The sequence below is a fragment of the Danio aesculapii genome, chromosome 7 (genome assembly GCF_903798145.1).
Source record: "Danio aesculapii chromosome 7, fDanAes4.1, whole genome shotgun sequence".
NCBI lineage: Eukaryota > Metazoa > Chordata > Actinopteri > Cypriniformes > Danionidae > Danio > Danio aesculapii.
The window spans coordinates 73,759,504-73,776,369 of record NC_079441.1 but is presented as its reverse complement, the minus strand read 5'-3'; positions in this window follow the sequence as shown (position 1 = coordinate 73,776,369).

The window sequence follows — 16,866 nt, the reverse complement described above, 5'->3', positions numbered from 1 at the left end:
ACATTATGTAGAGTCATTTGGTATGATGTTTTTACTTCATATTTTGAGATTATGCAATCTAACTTAAATAAACAATTGCTCAAGACAGCTAATATTTCTTTACTCAAACATATCAGCTCACACTTCGTTAGATTAATTACTCTATTATCAAAATGTACAGATATAAGTAAGTAGTCATTATACACTTATTTTAAGAGTAGGCGCTGCGGTCCATCCTGTTTCACCAAGGTCCACCAACATTTCTGGCCTTGTGTGGACGACGTAAAGAATTGAAAATTAAATTGTAGAGCATTTTTAGACAGAAACACCATATTCAGATTTATCAGTATTAGTGTAGACGTCCTGTAGCCGAAGTGCCGGTCAGCGCGAGGAAACGCTGGTCTCTGATGGGATAATGAACGCAGCCGGCGGCGAGACTCAGTGCATTAGCAGCAGCTGCAGGGGCCAAACCAACACCTGCGGAGACTAAAACTCTTCATTTAGATCAATATTCACATCATTAACCTTTACTGGCCCTACACTAATGGATCAATACAGCGACAGAGGCCTGGAGAGAGCAGAACAGCAGGATGGAGAGGACGGATGATGCTAACGCTACGTCAGACGCGCAGCGCTAATCACATGCATGCTGCCAGTGCTTCGGCGTTTTATTTAGGATTCCTGCACAATACATTGATGAACTCGGACTCTGGGTTATGGAGGAATGTGGGAAAAGGGCGATTCAAGTGGAAAATAGGAGGTTGTGGCTTTAAAGTCCTGCAGCAGTTTCATGGGTCACAAATCTGACCTGATTAGCTTCTTATAGTCATGAAATTATTAATCATTCAATGACAGATTTCAGGATTTGAATATAAGGATTTCACACTATATACATATACACACACACACAGATATTTTATTTTCATTATTATATTTAATAATTTATTATATTATTGTATTTATCTGCTGTGTAAAACATGCTGGATAAGTTAGCGGTTCATTCCGCTGTGGCGACCCCAGATTACTAAGCCGAAAAAAAAAATGAATGAATTTATTATTTTATTGATTAAAATATATTATTATTATTATTATTATTATTATTATTATTATTATTATTTAATTGTTTGATTACAGTCTGCATTCAAAATTACGTTGTGAAAATATATTTACATTATGTATGTATATTTATTAATATAAATAACGCAAAGGAAATACCAGATCCAAATTACTAAAAAATATTTAATAACTAGTGATGGATATACAGAACACTTTGTCCTCTGGTGTTGTTTGGTCATCTCACACACACACACACACACACACACACACACACACACACACACACACACACACACACACACACACAATAAATACATTTATTCATTATTTTTCCTTCAGCTTAGTCCCTTATTTATCAGGGGTCACCACAGCGGAATGAATTGCCAGTATATGTTTTATGCAGCTTTCAGCTGCAACCCAGTACTGGGAAACACCCATACACACACACTCATACACTACGTCCAATTTAGTTAATCAATTCCCCTATAGTGCATGTGGGAGAAAGCGGAGCACCCGGAGGAAACCCACGCCAACACGGGGAGAACATGCAAACTCCACACAGAAACACACACTGACCCAGCTGGGACTCAAACCAGCGGCTTTCCTGCTGTGAGGTCACAGTGCTAACCACTGAGCCACCATGATGCCCAAAATAAATCTATTTTATACATAAATAAAAAATTTAATATATCAGCCATAAGGTTGAAATCTATTTGTATCAGAAGTAACTAACTTTACTTTACTTTTTTTAAAGTAACATGCTGAACACTGCATAACCCATGACAACCATGAAACTTTAACATATACAGTACTGTATATGAATAGTCAAATGTTTGTTAAAGTATCATAGACAGTATATACAAAGACTCTAGAATACACAAGACAAGTCACTCGTACAGTTTTGAATGGGTCAATATGGCAAATGAAGCCCCGCCTACTAGCACAGGAGCCAATCATCAATCGCTATAGACTGGCGTTTCTCCAGGGGAATAGATGTGTGCTTTTAAGATAGTTTGGTGGACAACAAACACAGTGGAATCTCAGCGAATACTTGCTTCACACACATAAGAAACATATCCACACAAAGCTTGACATCTCTACTGTTAAATGAACCAAGTCCACTTGAAAACAAAAGTTTTTTAATATAAATAATTTACCATTTAAAACTTGTGAAGGTCATGTTACCATCAGGAAGAACGCAGCATCTCATTTCTCAGAGGATGCGTTCTCTGCCCACGCGGTCTCCCGAGTTCGTTCTTCCGAGGACACCTGGCAACACCGGTCTCCACAAGAACGCACGTTCGACCTCTGCGTTCTTGGAATTGAGAAACAGCCAATGTGTAACACTGCCGTAAATGAGGTTGGTGTCGTGATCCCATTCCTTTCGAGTGCGCATGTGCATTAGCTTGGGCAACCTGAAAATATGCTGATTTAGTTTGATTCGAATGTTTAGAAATGAAACTTATGAGACAGATGTTGTTTAATTTTATTGTTGATTCCATATATGTAATGTAATCATAAGCTTGGTAAACAGCTTCGAAGAATTATGTTTCCCCGTTCAGGCAGAATGCCTGTGCATACTCCCCGAGAGGCACTTCAAAGATGGCCGCCGAGTGAAATGACTTGCCTTAAAGGGTTGTTGCTAGATCGGATATGGATGCAGCCGGCAGTTAACGAGAATTATTTATATTATTTATTAAATTTCCCATTTATTGTATTTTATTAACGTCTGCCCCCAACCCAACCCTAAACCCAACCATCACAGTACTGTAAAAATATTAATTATTGTTATACAGTGTCATAAAAAATGCTGCTAAATTAATGTGAACGTCGCACTTCCGGCCGGCCGCATATCCAATCTAGACTTTACCGCCTCAAAGGGACTTTGGTATATATTGATGAATAAAGGTGTTGCTCTGAGATGCAGCAGGAATATTCTCTGTGAGGTTACAGAAGCTTCATGAAGAGATTGTGTCTTCTCTCAGGTTTGCTCTCCTGGGAAACACACTGGGCTTTAATGGTCTGTTTTATTGTTAATGACACAGGATCTTCATCAGGCACAGAATGAAATCACTGGCTTCAGAAATCACGAAGAAAGTCACGGCAGCTGGCGGAGACTCCATTCCTATTTCTGTGTGACACATTATAAGGCTTTTATTGCTGCATTTTCTTCTGCTCACCTGAGCGAGCCACGTCTGATTGTTTGACTGGTAATAATATAAAATGACTGGGCTTGATCACGGCGGATTAATGTTTCCTGCAGATTGCAGATGTGCGTTAAAAAAGAAGAAATCCATTAAACATTTATCAGGAAAAGAACCATATATGGTAATGTCATTTACAAAACTCGCAGTATCACTCCAGGCATTTTGGATTTCATATATGTCATATTTATGTCATAAGTGACTTATAGGGGGTTGTGGGTGGTTGCCAGTACATTGCTATGTGTTTTAGAGAGTTCTGAGTGGTTTCCAGGCTGTTGCTATGCATTTTTCAGGGGTCATATGTGGTTGTCAGGGCATTGCTATGTGTTTTAGAGAGTTATTAATGGTTGCTAGGTGTTGCTATGTATTTTTAAAGTTAAATTGAGTGGTTAGGGCTTTGCTATGTGTTTTAGAGAGCTTTGAGTGGTTTCCATGGTGTTGGTATGGATTGTAATGGGTTATGGTTGTCAGGGCGTTGCTATTTGTTTTAGAGAGTTATGCGATGGGTTGTTGCCATGGTTTTGCTATGTATTTTAATGGGTTATATGTGGTTTTTCAGGGTATTGCTATGTGTTTCAGAGAGTTATGGGTGGTTTTCATGGTGTTGCTATGGTTTGTAATCGGTTATGGTTATCAGGGTATTGCTATGTTTTTTTAGAGAGTTATGGGTGGTTGCCAGGGTGTTGAAATGTTTTTATGGGGTCATGTATGGTTCTCAGGACATTGCTATGTGTTTTAGAGAGTTCTGAGTGGTTGCCAGGGTGTTTCTATGTATTTTTTTATGAGTCACATGTGGTTGTCAGGGCATTGCTATGTGTTTTTTTAGAGTTTTATAGAGTTATGAATAGTTGACAATGTGTTGCTATGTATTTTAATGGGTTGTGTGTGGTTGTCAGGGTATTGCTATGTGTTTTAGAGGGTTATAGAGAGTTATGGGTTGTTGCCAGGGTGTTGCTATGCATTTTTCAGTGGTTATGTGTGGTTGTCAGGGCGTTGCTATGTGTTTTAGAGAGTTATGGGCTGTTGCCAGGGTGTTGCTCTGTATTTTAATGGGTTGTGTGTGGTTGTCAGGGTATTGCTATGTGTTTTAGAGAGTTATAGAGAGTTATGGGTGGTTGCCAGGGTGTTGCTATGCATTTTTCAGTGGTTATGTGTGGTTGTCAGGGTGTTGCTATGTGTTTTAGAGAGTTATGAGTGGTTTCCATGATGTTGCTATGTATTGTAATGGGTTATGGTTACCAGAGCGTTGCTATGTGTTTTATAAAGGTTTGGGTGGTTGACAGGGTGTTTCTATGTATTTCTCAGGGGTTGTGGGTGGTTGTCATGGTGTTGCTATGTATTTTCAGGGGTTATGTGTGGTTGTCAGAGTGTTGCTATGGTTTATAGAGAGTAATGATGGGTTTCCAGTGTGTTGCTATGTTATTTAAGTGGTTATGTGTGGTTAACATTGCATTGCTTTGTGTTTTAGTGAGTTATGGGTGGTTGCCAGGTTGTTGCTATGTATTTTTCAAGAGTTATATGTGGTTGTCAGGGCATTGTTATATGTTTTATAAAGTTTTAGAGAGTTGAATAGTTGCCATGGTGTTGCTATGTATTGTAATGGGTTATGGTTACCAGAGCGTTGCTATGTGTTTTATAAAGGTTTGGGTGGTTGACAGGGTGTTTCTATGTATTTCTCAGGGGTTGTGGGTGGTTGTCATGGTGTTGCTATGTATTTTTCAGGGGTTATGTGTGGTTGTCAGAGTGTTGCTATGGTTTATAGAGAGTAATGATGGGTTTCCAGTGTGTTGCTATGTTATTTAAGTGGTTATGTGTGGTTAACATTGCATTGCTTTGTGTTTTAGTGAGTTATGGGTGGTTGCCAGGTTGTTGCTATGTATTTTTCAAGAGTTATATGTGGTTGTCAGGGCATTGTTATATGTTTTATAAAGTTTTAGAGAGTTGAATAGTTGCCATGGTGTTGCTATGTATTGTAATGGGTTATGGTTGTTAGGGCATTGCTATGTGTTTTAGAGAGTTATGGGTGGTTGCCATGGTGTTGCTATGTATTTTAATGGGTTGTGTGTGGTTGTCAGGGTATTGCTATGTGTTTTAGAGAGTTATGGGTGGTTGCCAGGGTGTTGCTATGTATTTTACAGTGGTTATGAGTGGTTGCCAGGGTCTGAGTGGTGAATTGTTTTATAGAAAGTTATGGGTGGTCGCTAGGGTGTTGCTATGTATTTTTCAGGGGTTATGTGTGGTTGTCAGGGCGTTGTTATGTGTTTTAGAGAGTTATGTGTGGTTGTTAGGATGTGGCTATATATTCTTTAGGGGTTATGTGTGGTTGTCAGGGTGTTGCTGTGTGGTATAGAGATTTATGGGTGGTTGTCAGGGTGTTGCTTTGTATTATTCAGGGGTTATGTGTGGTTGTCAGGGCGTTGTTATGTGTTTTAGAGAGTTATGTGTGGTTGCTAGGATGTGGCTATATATTCTTTAGGGGTTATGTGTGGTTGTCAGGGTGTTGCTATGTGGTATAGAGAGTTATGGGTGGTTGTCAGGGTGTGGCTTTGTATTAGTCAGGAGTTATGTGCTTTTATCAGAGCATTGCTATGTGTTTTAGAGAGGCATGGGTAGTTGCAGAGTGCTGCCACCCCCACCCACCCCACTCTACACACTGTGTCCAAAATCCCCTAATTCCATATAATGGATTGATATTGTGAAATGCAGATGCAAAAATCTATAATGCACCTTATTTGCTTGTTGATTTGAGCTATGCAATGACTCTATGGTGTATTGCATCGGTTGCATGCAGTGCTGTGTCTTCTCTGCTGTCTGCAGGACTGGAGGGCTTATTTAGTGTCTCACAAGAAAACCAAATGAAGCAGAAAGTGGAAAACAGCTTAAGCAGTAAAGTGAGGGAGGAAATTCACTTTAAATACACAGGATTCATTTAAAAACAGGCCAGTCCAATTTCCTTGATAAGATGCTTTCTTTTTCTTGGGGGAATAAAGGGTCAGATAAACTCATCAGCATTATGATCAGGGTTTCTGGAGCGCTGCCAGAAGGTGCTCGGATGGTAGGGATGGTTGCCAAGTGCAGTTGCTAGGGTGTTGCTAATCTGATACTATGTAGGGCAGGGGTGTCAAAATGCAGTCCTGGAGGACCACAGGCCTGCACAGTTTAGCTGCGGCCTCAATCAAACACACCAGATGAAACTAGTCTTGGGTTTGAAACCTTTTTGTGGTGATCATGATGATGAGATGGTTGCCATGGCGTTGCTGTATGTATTTTAGAGTTTTTTGGTGGTTGTCATGGCATTGCTAACTAGTTTATATTGTGTTGGGGTGGTTGCCAGGGTGTTGCTAAGTGGTTTATATTGTGTTGGGGTGGTTGCCAGGGTGTTGCTAAGTGGTTTATAGTGTGTTGGTGTGGTTGCCAGGGTGTTTCTGTGTGTTTTATGGGGTGGTTGTCAAAGTATTTCTAAATGGTTTTAATAGTGTTGCCAGGTCATTGCTATGTAGTTTATATATTGTTGGGGTGGTTGCCAGGGTGTTGCTAAGTGCTTTATAGTGTGTTTATGTGGTTGCCAGGGTGTTTCTGTGTGTTATATGGGGTGGTTGTCAAAGTATTTCTACATGGTGTTAATAGTGTTGCCAGGTCATTGCTCTGTGGTTTATATATTGTTGGGGTGGTTGCCAGGACATTTCTAAGTGGGTTTTAGGGTGTTGGGGTGATTGTCCGGGTGTTTCTGTCTGGTTTATGAGTTCGTTGTCAAGGCATTGCTGAATGGTTAAGGCTTTTAGTGGGTCATGTTTGGTTGCCAGGGTGTAGCATTCTGAAAACTTAGCCCTATATATATTTCTGGAGATCGTGAATTATGTAGCCAGACGTACGTATGCATTTCATTTTTAAATAAACATTATGGGACGCCATTTCTTTTCTCGCTTACCAGCTGTTTATTTACCTCCATATAGACGGCATTTCGGCTCTTACCAGTTTGTCCAGTTAGCTCACGATGTACATCGGTGGCTTGAGAAACAGAGAGGAGCTGACAATGACGACGGGGTTCGAGTCCAGTGAAGAACAATTCCAGAAATTGGGTAAGACAAAAACAAAAGCCAAAAAATAAAATAAACAAGTAAACAACAGGGTGAGAATGTGGTAAAAAAATCAGACGAAGGCTTTTCTTTTTTCTGAATTTCTTTTTAAATTTGTCGGTTGGGTTTAGGGAAGAGGGTGGGCGGGTCAATCGGTGCTTTTTAAAATACTATTGGTTAGGTTTAAGGAAGGGGGAGGGTGGGTCAGTCGATCGGTCAGTCAGTCATTTAGTCAGTCAAACAGTCAGTCGACAGCGGCCTCTGGTGGATTTATGAGAGAACACAGGTGGGAATGGCACTTGCAAGACAAATTTGGGATCTTAAAAATCGTACACAGCGGATTCGAGAAAACAAAAACTGCAAATAAAAACGTAGCTCCTGGGACATATTTGATGTTCTCCAGAAATGTATATAGAGGTACACTTTTAGAACAAGCCTGGGTTGGGTTTTTAGGTTTTTGAGATTGTTGTAAAGATGTTGCGATGTGGTTTTCAGGGTTTTTTGAATATTGCCAGGGCATCAAAACACACTGATGGTGTTGGGATGGTTGCCACGATGTTGCTGTGTTTTTAAGTGGTTTATATGGGGTTGTGGTATGGTTTCATGATGTTATGTGTTTTTAGAAGGTTGCCAAGGTGTTGCTATGTAGTTTTAAGATGTTATGTGTGGTTGTCAGGCTGTTGCTATGTGGTATATTAGATGCTAAAGTAGTCTTGATGTATAGCTTAAAAAAACAACATACTTTGTCAAAATTCCTAAAATATATCCCCACATAACAACAAGTATATAACAATCGTACATTAATTAAAATATTATTCCAATGTAGAGCCTACTCAGAAAATACACTATTTTACATGCACTCATAGTCTAAAACAATGGTTTCCAAACATGATCCTGTAGGCCCCAACACTGCATATTTTGTCCAACTCACCCATTTCAGGTATTAGAGTCTCTACCAATGATCTAAATCTGGTGTGTTTAATTTAGGAGAAACATGAGGCAATAGGAACACTCCAGGAGCCAATGATCTAGCATTTTTCCACACAGACTTGTCATTTATCACACCAGTCTATAAAAATCTAGGGTCTCTTTTTATCCCAAGCCTAAAAGCAGGTGTAAAGGCATTGAACCATAATCATGGGACCCAAAACTGGTTTAACTTTGTGTTTAATGATGCGAGAGCAAGTAAATCAAATAAACGTAAGTGCTACATCATATGCAACTGGAGTAAATCTCTCTTTTAACTCTCTCTTGCATGTCAGGAAACTCAAACGTCGCAGCACGTCCAAGACAGATGATGCTTGTTTTTTGTTTGGAAGTGCAAGTTGTCCGCCGTTTCCCTGGCAAATTACAGAAGACATTAGCATCGAGACCCTTCGTCTAGCTCTCCGCTCGACGCTGGCACCAGGGAGGGGTGTCAAAAACACAAAACACCTGTTGTGCAAAGCAGTGAAGCGTGCACTTTAATTTTATCAGACTGCGAACAATCGCTCATTAGAGTCAAGAGGGGAGAAAGAGGAGGAGGAAAAGGAGATGAAATCATTGAAGCGAGCTGCACGGCGGCAGATAGAGCCATACAAAACACCCTCCGAGAACACAGCCGAGAGAAACCGGTTCAACGACTGTGTCGACACTAATGCAGAAGAAGTTGTGCGTGATTCAACGATCTTAAACGTGGCCTTTTGAAAGACATCAGAACTTCTGCAGAGTTGTGATGGTGGAGAGGTGTGACATTGACAGTTCTGTCTGACTGTCACACATTGGCGTAGATTTTCAGCTCTTTAAAAGCTCAAACTGCGTGAACTCAACCAGCAGAACGATTACCACAGAAAACACTGATAGAAGACTCAGACCTGGAGCCTCAACTGTTGTGTTGCTCACCATTACGCCTCGACTGAGCTTGACTTGTGTTTAACCCAGAACATATATTTAAATCAATCTGACAGCAGATTGTGAACGCACTGTTGATGTGTACCCTGCGGTACATCACTTTACACTGCATGTACTAAATTTCACAACTCAAACAATGTTACGATAACAGCAAGAAGCTGTTTGAGGCTCGTGAGAAGCAACTCAGCTTGAGATCAGAGTGTGTAATTGCTGTGTTTAACACATATAACTATGCCAAGCACGTTTCAGACTTGCCAAACTCTTTTGAACAAAAAAAGCAGGGAATTAGCTGCCTGAAATCTTGTGTAAACATTCACACACCAGACACTGTTTTAGGTCCACTTTTGCGAGTTTGCCCTCTTCATTCTCAATGGCACAAACTCAAGAAGGTGCCGGAAGCATTTCTCAGAGATTCTGCTCCATATTGCCATGAGAGCATCAGGGGTTGGATCAAATGTAAACCTACAGTGTAATCCAACTTGTGAATAGTTAAGACAATTGCAATTGCAAACAATCACGATAAACAGTCCAGGGGTCAAAAACAAAACAGACAAACCAAGGGGAAACAATTTGTAATGTAACAACAGACTAAAAGGTCAAGCAATGGGTGAATGTGAGTGCTGTATTTATAGTCCAGTTGTAGTCCAGATAGTCCTCCAGTGGTGAATAATCAGAGGGAACTTAAAACTGGTGTACGGACGCAGGGTATGACAGGATTTGTAATTTGCAAGGGCAACACCACTGGTGATCTTCTTCTTCCTCTACTGGATCTCATCTGTTTGGTGTGCTCAGATGCTCTTGGTTGATTATCTGAGATACTATTTGATTTCCTTCAGTCAGCTCTTTCTCCTCCGACCTCTGGAATCAGCAGAACATTTTCACACACAGAACTGATGCTCACTGGATATCTTCACTCTTTGGACAATTCTGTTTAAACCCTAGAGACGGCTGAGAGTACAAATCCCAGTAGATCAGCAGACAAGCCTTTCTGACACTAACAACCATGACGGAGTCTCTTAGACATCTTTTATTTCTGATTTTGATGCTTGGTTTGACCATCACTTCTCTACCATGGTATTAGCTGATTGGAAATTTGCATAATTAAGCTTTCGTGGTGCTCCACTAAAAAAAGGTGGCCATCTCCAGGTTGATGGATTGTCTATACCCCAGCTGGAGAAGTTCATGTATCTTCGGGTTTTGTTCACGAGTGAGGGAAGGATGGAAGGTGAGATTGACAGGCAGATCGGTGCAGTGGCAGCAGTAATGCGGTCAATGTACCGGTCCGTTGTGGTAAAGAAGAAGCTGCGCCGAAAGGCAAAGCTCTCAATTTACCGGTTAATCTACATTTCAACTCTCACCTATGGTCATGAGTTTTGGGTCATGACCGAAAGGACAAAATCTCGGATACAAGCGGCCAAAATGAGTTTCCTTCACAGGGTGGCAGGGGCACCTTATAGTTATGGTAAGGAGCTCTCGGGAGGAGCTCGGAGTGCTTCTCCACATCGAGAGAAAACAGCTGAGGTGGCTCGGGTATCTGTTTCAAATGCCTCCTGGATGCCTACCTAGGGAGGTGTTCCAGGCATATCCCACTGGGAGGAGGCCTCGGGGAAAACCCAGGACACGCTGGCGAGACTATGTCTCTCGACTGGTCTGGGAACGCCTTGAGATCTCCCCGGAGGATCTGTAGGAAGTGTCTGGGGAGAGGGAAGTGGGTTATCTCCTAAGACTGCTGCCCCTGGCAACCGGCTCTGGAAAAGCAGATGAAAATGAATGAATGAATAAGTGACCCCTGAGCATAACTCACCAAGTACATAGTACAAAATTGTACAAAATATTTAATTATTATTTTTTCCCAGTGTTCAGTTTCAACTCAATTAAGAGTGACACAAATGTACAACAAATATTCCTGTCACATTCAGTTACAAATTACAAGAGTCTTTTAATTGATTAATATAGCACTTACAGAACAAAACATCTTACCTCAGTCTCTTTCACTGTTAAAAACAGAAGCTGAATCCACGTTTGGCTCCACTTTATTTGATTGATTGGCTCATTCAGTCATTCTGACGTTGATGATCAATGTTAAACTGCTGAGGCAGATCAGCCTAAACGCTGAAGTTAAAACTTTTTGTCATTGTAACAACAAACCAACAGAGCAGCATGTGCATCAAATAACGGGGAGGGGAACAATTTGGTCTTGTCTAATTATCGAGGGGAACTGTCCTTTTAATGCCTATGTCGTTTATACACCATGTAAGGTTTTGCTCACATAAATTTGGCTGCGCTTTATGAGGGTGATTTCAAAGTAACCTTCACTCAAGCGACGACGATGGGAGTTTTACAGTTAATTTGTCAATGTCACGGGTCTGATCTGTAGTTGGAGATGAACGAAAATCCACTGTAATGTTTCAGAGGAATTAATGGCCTCTGATGAAATCCAGCAGAGATCTCTGAGAGTTCGACACGAGTCCATTTCCATATCTCAGGCTTAACAGGGGACACAAGACGGCAGTTCCAGCACATCGGAATGAATCCCATCCATGAGCGATTCATCTCCGTAATTAACCCAACTGAGGTGGAACTGCATTTATGTTCCAGACAAATTCTCTACAACCAAAAGTGACTTGAGAGAAAGTACTGACACGAATGGAGTCGCATGGAAAACTCAGCGGGGAGCCGGCGGATGAATGCGGAGGTCGTTTGTGACGGTTACAGTCTGGGTTCGGCCTTTCTGCAGCATCAAGAAATAAACGGAGAGATATCTGTGCATCAAATCTGATGACACCAATCCCTCAGCCTTCCCCCAGAATCCATTGTGTTTTCAATTGTCTCGTCTAGCAGCCATAAAGAGAGATGGGGTGCCTGCTGGGCGGGAGCAGTGCGGCAAATTGAAAGTGTAATTTCTAACAATATGGGACCCAGCAGTTGGGAAACCGATTGCCTCAACAATTCACTGTGTGTGTGCATGTGTATCTGTGTGTGTGTGTCTTTTGACAATGAATGCAAAGCAAAGAGGGAAATGGAAGTTTGGCTCCAAATAAATAAGATGACTCTAATGGACGGGTAAATGACTTTGGCCTGGGGTTACTGTGGCTTCGCTGCATAAAGCCCATTTGGACTGGTGGCACTCAGCGTCCGTTTGCTCGTCTGCTGGCTCCCGCTGTGCTGCATCACCCTCCGGAAATTAATTGGAAAATAAAGCATCGCAAAGAAATTTAGGTTTACTGATGATGCCGCTGATTGACATTCTGTGAGTCTATTCTGGGCGTACTCCACCGGGATTTTAACAGAGTTTGACGTGACTTCTGGATCAACAACTGTTTTTGGAAATATGGGTTTTCATTTCAGCAGTACACATTATGTGGTGTTTTGAAGCAGAGATTTTCCCATCCTCTTTTTATGTTATTAAATTCATATTATATATGACACCCCTAATTATATTTTGGGAAATCATTTCAAAAGTTCGTCACCCATTTAAGCAACAACACATGATCTCAGCAAAACAACCAAAGTTGGGTCATTTTAATCCGGAACAAGGACTGGTTTTTCTGTTAAACATGAGATATGTTTGGCTAAAGCTTTATGGAGTTTCCATTCACCACCCCAAACATTCTCCCAACAACCCCAAAATATGTTCCCAGCGCTGATCAATCCCACAAACAACATGTCTCGGTGTTTGAGAGCCCTTATTATGACTTTCCATCTCATTTTAACGCCGCTTTCCCCATTCAGATTCTCAACACATCAGCGTTAAACCTCTGCATTCTCACAGTACTAACCTCTGACTCTCCCGTCCAAACACTGTCAGTACAAATCCTGAGGCCACGGCTTCACTCATTAACATGGCAAACATGCTCCCCAGTGTGACATAAGACCATTTCTCTTGCTCTCTCTTTTGGCACACATGTGCACGGATAATGGCACACAGATCTGATGCTTTCTGACAGAAGGCCAAAGGCCTGTGGGTTTCCCGCTGCTCTGCCAGCCTCGGATTCCTCTGCCTCCTTTTTCATACGGACGATTAAACATCTCCCCGCTTTCCAGTGCACTGTCAGAACCCACAACCAGAGCAGGCCTAATATGTCTGGATAACACACAGCCCGACCACAGCAATGCATCTGATCTCACACACTAAATGCTTCCATTCTGCTGTGGTTGAAGTGTGTGTCCAGTCGTCTCTCTCTCTCTGTGTTTTTGTCTTGTGTTTTTAGCTCAAGAGTTCTTTAATTTGAGAAAAACCTCTCTGCTCTCAGTGGAATCTCCCAGATCTGTCAGGTTGGTCAAGATTCATATCTGCCCCTAAAGAATGTCCCACATCTCTGCATACTGATCCAAACTAATAAAATGACTGCCAAAAAACAAACATAATCTACATCACACAAGTTAGAGCAGTCAAGAATAAGAAATTACATGTAAATTCTATATTATGTGAAGTTTAAAATTTGAAACTAATTTCGAGAGGAGCATGTGCTCATGATTGACCCAGCTGGTCCACATTAGCTAATCATGATCCTCCAATGAAAGGATCCCAAGTCACTATATATATCCTCATTTCCTCTCTACAACTATCTTCGTTTGGAAGAAACCCTCCTCCTCCCCTTCTTCCACCTTTATCCAGAATGGGTGGCACGGTGGCCCAGTGACTAGCACTGGTGCCTCACAGCAAGAATACCAATGGCGTTGGGTCTTCACTGGGCCATCTGGTGTTCCTGTGCGGAGTTTGCATGTTCTTCGCGTGGGTTTCCCCCGGGTTCCATGGTTTCCTCCCACCATCCAAATGTGCTCTAAATTATAGATAAAATAAGCCTAAATCTTTTTCTATTGTCTTACTCTCAGGAAGTTCACCTTGGCCTCAGCAGCGGGGGAGTTTCAGATCGACCTGAGCTCAGTCTCCCCTCGCCCTGTGAAAGGAGGGAGCCCTGGGCTCGAGGATACCTTGAGCTCAGGGCTCTCTCCCGGGACAGCACGCCAAACAAGCTATGTATAAATCGTGAGCTAAGTGTGAACTCTTGAAATCTTTTTAGTGTTATACCTTGAACCTGTGTGTATTGTGGATTTGTTTATGTTTACAGTGATTCTTTGAGAAAATATTGAAGTAAGAAAATTAGATGAAGCTTAGTCAACTTTCTGATACTGATGTTACCATCATGCACTGGGGTTTTCCAGTTGAATTTACACTGATTTATAGATGAGCCTGATGTTAGGTGGTGAATTAAAAAATAATAACTTTACTATCATTGTGTGTTGGATATCAAGTATTAATGTCTCTGCATTCTGTTCATCTTATTTGTGCTTGTGTAAAATCTTGACAAGAAATCTCCTCAAATGACCAAATGATGACCAAAGTCACACTGTGTCAGATTTTCCCAACCACGATCACAGATTTAACAAAAATAAACTATTGGCATTGCATTTGTCTTGCAATAAAATTGGTCAATGGTGATTCTGCATTGTTTTTGCACTGTGATATGAGGTATCAAACAATGTACTATATATATATATAGACACCACCAGCGACTAGTAAACATCGACATAAAAGTCAGCTTCAATAAATCTGAAGTCGTTCAGCCCCTAGTATATATACTGGCAGTAACAAGTCTCGGAACGTAAGTAAAGCAGCGGCAGCAGCGTAGCAGATCTACTCCACCAAGACCAGACACACTAACACTGCCATGTACATATTCATTACTGTACTCAAAAGCTCACAGAGTTGTCATGACATAATTATTATTATTAGATGGGAATTGTCTTATTTTGCTCCTACAGGAGTTCCCTGGTCTCTGCAGGTTGATCCGTTAGCATTCAGTGGAATCTCCCTACTCTTTTCCAATAGGTTGGCACTTTAAATCGGAAGTTTCCTAGTAAAGAAAGACCTTACGCTGCCTCTTCTGATGGACGATGTTTGTTTTGGACTGTGGTTTGGATGTGAGGACTGCAGCAGAACCTGTGTCTGCTTTAATGACCCGCTGGTTTGGCTCCGCATGAATCCTCCAGCAGTTTATCTGGTGAAATACATCTCGCATAATAGTTGTCTTCCTGAACTCTCGATCGCCGAGGTTCAGTGCGTTCAATCCAATTACGGTCAGGTTTCAAGAAAACCCCAAAAACGGAGAAGGTCGTGGAGCAGAGTGGTTTCTCAGTGTGGGAATGCTCTGGAGTTTTTTGATCCAGCTGCTTGTGGAAACCCAAAACTGCTGGGCTTTGGGTCAAGAGATCAGTGCTGGGTTAAACAATGTGCAGCCCACACAAGGCCTGAGGTCGGAGCTGCAGATTTACCGCTAAAGCTTTTCCAAAACAGATACAGAAATCCCCCAGAAAAGGTTTCTGAGCGCAGAACACGAAATCGATTAAACAAACAAGAAGCAAAGCGAACTATTATATAAAACCGCTCCGAGTGCTCGCTTGCGTCTCTTGACCCTGATTGGTCGAGTGTGGAGGAAGTCTGAATCAGATTTTCAGAAAGCGCTTTTAGACCCAGAGCCCTCGTCTGCTTTATCTGGGCCGCACGCCACTCTTTGTCTGCCTTGAATAGAGCGTTTCTTTGGAGAGGACGAATGAAATGTTCAATTGTAGAGGGACGAAGGCAAGGTCACGAGTGCCTGTGGCCAGAATCAGTGCACTAGTCACACTGAGTAAAAGGAATCGGGCCTATAATTAATTCTGTGTCAGCAAATTTGGTGATGTGCTACATTGCTTTACTTAGGAGTTTTTGGTCTTGTAGTCCAAATATCTAAAAATTATTAAATCAAGATGCATTTCCTATACAACTAATGAATATTGCCTTTTCAGAAATAATAAGTTCAATAAGTCAGAGTTTTTCCTTAAACAAGATAAAATAACCTGCCAATCGGGTAAGTAATAGATGTTGTGGTAATTTTATAGTTGCTATGGAAACAACTACAGTAATAAAATTGTAAATAATTCATTCATTAATTTTACTTAAGCTCAGTCTCTTTATCCATCAGGGGTTGCCACTGCGGAGTGAACCGCCAACTTATCCAGCATATGTTTTAAACAGTGGATGTCCTTCCAGCCACAACCCAGTGCTGGGAAGCACCCAAACACACTCATTCACACACTCACACTCATACACTACGATCAGTTAAGCTCAACAATTCCCCTATAGCAGATGTGTTTAGACTGTGGGGGAAATCCACGCCAACATGGGGAGAACATGCAAACTCCACACAGAAACACCAACTGACCCAGCTGACTCGAACCAGTGACCTTCTTGGTGTGAGAGCTAACCACTGAGCCAAGCTAATTTTAAATAATATCAAGTTTTATTTATAAAGTGATATAAAGTAATAAAGAATCCAACTATAGTTTTTTCTACAACTATCGGGTATATTGTACTACAATACACCACTGTTTACCGTAGTAAAAACTAAAGTACTTCAGTATTTATGTCAAGTAATCAGTTTACTATAGTTAAAATCACTGCATTTAAAATCTGATTTTAAAGTATGGTCCAAAAACCCACTTAATTTGTACTTATTTCTAAATCTGAGACAATATATTTACTTGTCTAAAAAATAATTCTTGATTTCAATGTTTTTTAAAAGATATTTGGACTAGAAACAAGCCAAAAAACTTAACATAAAAGCTTTTTTTGCATCTTGTTCATTTTTGTAATAATTTTGTTTTGCCAGTTAATCAAA